The 5,848-nt window shown below is 41.2% G+C and overlaps 1 pseudogene; it reads right to left on the bottom strand.

The window, feature by feature from the left end:
* Positions 1-935: 935 nt before the first annotated feature.
* LOC118711878 lies at positions 936-2,301 on the bottom strand (annotated as a pseudogene).
* Between the last annotated feature and the right edge of the window lie 3,547 nt (positions 2,302-5,848).

Genomic DNA, 5,848 nt, shown 5'->3' with positions numbered 1-5,848 from the left:
CAACAAACCTGGGGTCACAGAACATGGGAGTTTGGGGCTTTTGTGTAGGAAAAGATCACTTTAGTCAGTCTATGCATTGGTAGTAATAACAAAAATCAACTTACAGGTTTTTGAAGAATGTTTGTACTTTATTGCATCAGAAACATGAGTGTCATCTGCTGGTTTGTTTCAGGGGGATATTAAATTATAAACATAGAGGAGCCATTTTGCCCCATGTGAGTTGATTTTGCATTACCTAATAAGGCTACTAAGCTCAGGTTTTAAATAAGAATCATTTCCTCCTCCTGAGCAATAAAAGGCTGGCATCTCAGGGAAGAAGAGAGATTCTGGAAAAGCCATTTAATTTTCTTCCTTTCTCCCACTAGTTGGTTTAATTGTTATTGCAATATATTCTACAGATATTTTAGTAATGGGTACAATTATAGAGATTACTTTTTAAAAAATACTTTTTATTTATTTCAGGAGGAAGGAAGAGAGATACAGAATCATCAATGATGAGAGAGGATTATTTCCCCCCCCAACATTTCACCACATATATTTCTTATGCAGTCTAAGCTGAGAATGCCATGTAAATGTGTCACTGTGAAATGCAGCAATTTTTTTTCCAATCAAAATAAGAAACAATTCAATTTGATCTTATTTCTATTAACTTTTGAAGGTTTACAGCAGTTAAAGTATTTTTGCTTCTATGTATGAAGGTTTAAAAAAATCATTTTCCCCCATAAAATAAAAGAGCAACCAATTTCACCATCGAGTAAAAGTAAAAACTGGGATTCTTGTTTAAATTAGTTCAAAGTGGCATTTAGGAACTTAGTTGTAGGCTGCTGCTGCGCTGACACCGTGACAAACCAAACTGAGAGTTGGGTTTGGTTTTGTTTCTATTTTCTTTTCAGTATCCAATGCTCATGGATTAAGTTTTTGAAATTTCTAATTGTAAGGCAGGGCTCTGTTTGGATTCCACCACATGTATGCTCCTTGGGTTGAATGCTGGAGGGTGAGGCACAATTTGCTGGACCCATGTAGACTACCTAGTGGTCATTGAGGTAAAAAACAGTTGTGGTCTTTCCTTGCTATTCCATTCCTTAGAAATCTACTCAGTACTGCCAGATACCTCCAATTCCTTTCACACATTGGGATCCTTCTTGTGACTTAACTATGACAACTTCCAGTGTATCTCCAAGTTTTTTATGGTTATTAGCAAACCATTACAGCAAGGGCATGCTCTCAATTAGTTCATGTTCTTGTTCTGTCTCTTTGTCTGGGAAATGAGATTTATCCTTCGCTTGTTCTGGAGTTATTTAGAGAATTTTCTCTTCTTCTGTGCCTTGGCAATGAAGGATGTATCTCATTATATCCAGATTTTCATACACTATTAGAATTTCTACAGCCTTTAGTGTATCTTCAACTCCACAACAGTACTTGCCCAGGTCCTGGCTGGTTTCATCAAAGTCTCATCCTATGAATTTCTTCTCTTGAATGAATTTTACGTTGGAGAGGACTTCAGTAGATAATAGCTTGGTTGAATCCATTTTAATCACCATAGGATATATCAACTAATTTTAAAACTTTTGATTGCAAGCTCTGGTCAAACATATCAGATTGACTTAGTTCAGTTTTAAAGTCAGCAGATCCAGCTAAAATGAGATCAGAGTCACGTTCACTTTGTCCCCAGTCATAAGCAGCTGTTCAGCAGTCTCAGCTACTTTCTGAATGTAGTTAGGCTGCTTTTTCATTCTTAAATGGGCAAAACGCAAGGCTGACTGACCCTCTCTACCATGTTTCTTTGGGAGATCCACAGTGGGTTTGTGCAGGACTCCTCTCGTATGTCTTCGGAGTGTGCCAAAAAGCGCACCACCACCATCCATTACAATGAAGCCAGATTGGCTGTCATCTGAAAGGAGTGCTGTAAGAGCGAGCCTCTGTATGGAATTTGTTGTTACAGACACAATGTTGCATTATTAATTGGTTTGAAAGGTTCAAAGTCAATGTTGACTTTCTTCTCCTTTCCTTCTTCTGTTGCAATTATACCCCAGTACACAACCAGGCCATTTGAGGTACTTGGTTATAAAGTTTGTGTCTTTGTTGTACAGATGTAATGGCTCCCAGGACTGAAAGGCTGCTTACTCGGAACTTAATGCTAGACACAGTTCCAAACTCATCTGCTAACAAACTCATCTGCCACTCGTGAAATCTGGTCTTTGGGAAGAATGATCAATGATACCATGCTTGTGTCATTGCTTGGTTGCAGGCTCCTCGCTGGCCTGGGCCTTGTCAGGGCTTGTGCAGGAGGCAAATTAGAAAATGTGTGCTGTGATGTGGTACAAAACACATAACTAGTTTGGTCATCAGCAACCTATCTCACCTTTTTTCATGTTTTTGTTTATTAAGTGTTTGTGATTCTACTTCAAATTAATTGCATTCTGCTCTGTGAGAGTTCTTGTGTTTTTACAGATCACATAGCACATAAGCAGGTTAGAAGTGTGTGCAGAAGGACATAGAAACGTGACCAGTGTGGGTAGAAAGATGTAAGTATGAGGTTGCCACTTGCCAGAGTGGCTCTTTGAATTCTGTCTCTGCAGAAAGCAGTGCCAGTTACATGGCCTGACAGGCTATGTGTTGTTTAATAAAACATGGAAGTGACCCAGAAAGCGTTGGCTGCACGTTGGGTTTGATTTTGTTGGTGCAGCTAATGGCATGGATGCCTTGCTCGGCCCCTGACTATTTCGCTCCCTTTTGAGAGCTTGGTTTTAGGTAGTAGGTTCTCCTCCCTTGGTGGTTTTTTTATTTTAATTTCACACCCTAAAAACTGGTCCAGGGATCACTGATGCAAAAGGAGTATTGCGGGGGTGGGGGGGGGGGGTGGGGGGGTGGATTGCAGGGAGGATGGAGATACTAAAGGAATCTATTGTTCTTGTGTTGTTTCATATCTATTTCCTCTTCCATCTCTTATGAGTCCTTGGCTGAAGCCATCCCAGGTGATCAGGCACAGAGGAAAACCTACAGAGGCACTGAAGAGAGCTGGATGGTGGAGTGCGAGTGGATTCATGCCAGTGTGGCTCCTACTTCAAAGATAAGATGGTCCTTCTGGCCGATAGGAGAACATGCCTTTGGTTGCTGCAGACTATGGTAAGTAATGCATATCTCGTGAGTGCATTGTACTAGCTACTGAAAATAGTCCCCTCCCACCCGATTATTCTCTGATAAGTAAAGCAATATTTCAACCACATGAGCCAACCGTCCATCAGTTGGCTCTCACTCACTCCTTCAGACTCCTGCAGAGATTAGAGAGGATGCTGGTTTATGCGCCAGCATTATAACTCCCTCTTCTCTCCACGTAAGGAAACAGAGTGAGGGAGAGTGACTTCATTACAGGGGATAACCACAGGTCCATCCTAACTTATGACATTGGATCTTATATAAATGTTGATACTCTTTAAATCGAGGGCATGATACAAGACATGTCACAGGGTGCCTTTGAATAGTAGCTCCAAAATCTAACTGAACACTAGGAGGTTCCAAGGAAACTTTAAAAAATACTGGTTACTTCTGAAACCGGTTTGGCTCAGTGGATAGAGCATCAGCCTGCAGACTAAAGGGTCCCGGGTTCGATTTTGGTCAAGGGCATGTACCTCGATTGCCGGAGGCAGCTGATCGATGTTTCTAACTATCTCTCTCCCTTCCTCTCTGTAAAGAATCAATAAAATATATATTTTTTAAAAAGTACTAGTTACTGCCCTGGCCTGTGTGGCTCTGTTGGTTGGGGTTGTCCATGCACCAAAAGATTGCTGGTTTCATTCCTGGCCAGGGCATATGCCTGACTTTCAGGCTCTATTTCCAGTGTGTGGTGGGTGGGAGGGGTATCCGGGAGGCAGCCAACCAATGTTTCCCTCTCACATTGATGTTTCTCTCTCTCCCGCTTCCTTTTTCTTAAAAATCAATTTAAAAAAAATACATGTTACTAAGTCTCAGCTATGAAGATTCTAATTCAGTAGTCCTATAGAGGGGCTCAAGAATATGCACATATGTACACACACAGTATATGAATATTATTATTGTTTTTAAATTTATATTAAAATTAAAAAAAAAATTTCCCCACGTGGTTCTGGCATGTAGCATGAGAAGTGCTTCCCAGAATCCCTCCAGGTAATTGATAACACGTAATTCAGCAGGCTGGGTGTCAAGGTCTGAGTGCTTCAAGCCTTTGAAAGGATCTGCTTCTCAGACTCCAGAGTGAGTCAGGAGAGCACACGGGAAAGGATGAGGTTAGCAGCCCAGCCTCCAACCACTCCCACTTGAGCCAATACGTTGATGCAGCCATCCTGTAACCTTCCTTGGAACATGAAGGGGATTGTGTTCTCTTCAAAGGCTTGGGAGAAATATCATGAGTGAGAATATGAGCTAGGAGGTGAGATGGAGCCTGTCCCTCTCATTCTGTCCCCAAAGCCAGGGCTGCACAGAACGTGAATTCTATGTAAAATACCCAGCATGGTTGTACTCATAAATAAACCAAAACAAAGCTGTCTTCGAAATAATATAACTCACAAAAAATGAGCATGTATTTCCTGTTGTCCGAAGAGCTCATTTATAACTTTTTAAGATGGGTCCTCTTAGTATCTCATTTTGGCAATGAGGAAATTGAGGTTCTGAGGTTAATTTGCTCATGTTACAAAGCTAATAAGTGGAAGAGCCAAGATTTAAATCCAGATGGTCCAGTTCTCGGACATAGCCCCACTTTAACTGCTGCCCTGTATAACAGCTCACACAACTGCAGGGGGCTGTTTTCACACAACCTTTACAACTCAAAGGAACCAACGGAGTTTATGCTGACCAAATTTGTATGAGGCAAAAAATGAAAGTTTGAATCATTTCAAATTGGTATATGATGATTTCAAAATTTACAACCTTACCACTCATTTAACTTTCAGGAAAGAAGCTGAGTTTAGAATGATTATGGAGCCCTGGCTGGGTCGCTCAGTTGGTTAGAGCATCACCCTGATATGCCCAGGTTGTGGGTTCGATCTCAGATCAGGGCACATACAAGAATCAACCAATAGCCGGGACCGGTTTGGCTTAGTGGATAGAGCGTCGGCCTGCGGACTGAAAGGTCCCGGGTTCGATTCCGGTCAAGGGCATGTACCTTGGTTGCGGGCACATCCCCAGTAGGGTGTGTGCAAGAGGCAGCTGGTCGGTGTTTCTCTCTCATCGACGTTTCTAACTCTCTGTCCCTCTCAATTCCTCTCTGTGTAAAATCAATAAAATATATATAAAAAAAAGAATCAACCAATAAATGTATAAATAAGTGGAACAACAAATTGAGATATCTCTCTCTTTCTCCACCCTACCTCTCTCAAATCAATAACAAATTTAGAATTCTTATAAAATCAGGCAGATTTCTAAATGCTCTTTTAAAGATTAGCCATCTCATTCTTTTTGTTTTCTAACATTAGTCTTAGCCTTTGTACATTCAACTTCCATTATTATTGCTTAGTATAACACTCAAGTATTGAAAATGTGAACAGAGCCGAAACCGGTTTGGCTCAGTGGTAGAGCGTCTGTCTGCGGACTGGAAGGTCCCAGGTTCGATTCCGGTCAGGGGCATGTACGTTGGTTGCGGGCACATCCCCGGTAGGGGGTGTGCAAGAGGCAGCTGGTTGATGTTTCTCTCTCATCGACGTTTCTAGCTCCCTATCTCTCTCCCTTCCTCTCTGTAAAAAATCAATAAAATATAGTTTTAAAAAAAGAAAAGAAAAAAAGAAAAGAAAATGTGAACAGAACTTGCTCTGACAATTTTACTATGCCTTGTAGTTTAAACAAGTATTGTCTTGGGGCCAGTGATCCACCCACTGTT

Source organism: Pipistrellus kuhlii, unplaced genomic scaffold, assembly GCF_014108245.1.
Source record: "Pipistrellus kuhlii isolate mPipKuh1 unplaced genomic scaffold, mPipKuh1.p scaffold_m20_p_8, whole genome shotgun sequence".
In the NCBI taxonomy this organism is placed as follows: domain Eukaryota; kingdom Metazoa; phylum Chordata; class Mammalia; order Chiroptera; family Vespertilionidae; genus Pipistrellus; species Pipistrellus kuhlii.
The sequence above is the reverse complement of the archived record's forward strand: the minus strand, read 5'-3'. Positions and strand labels throughout refer to the sequence as shown.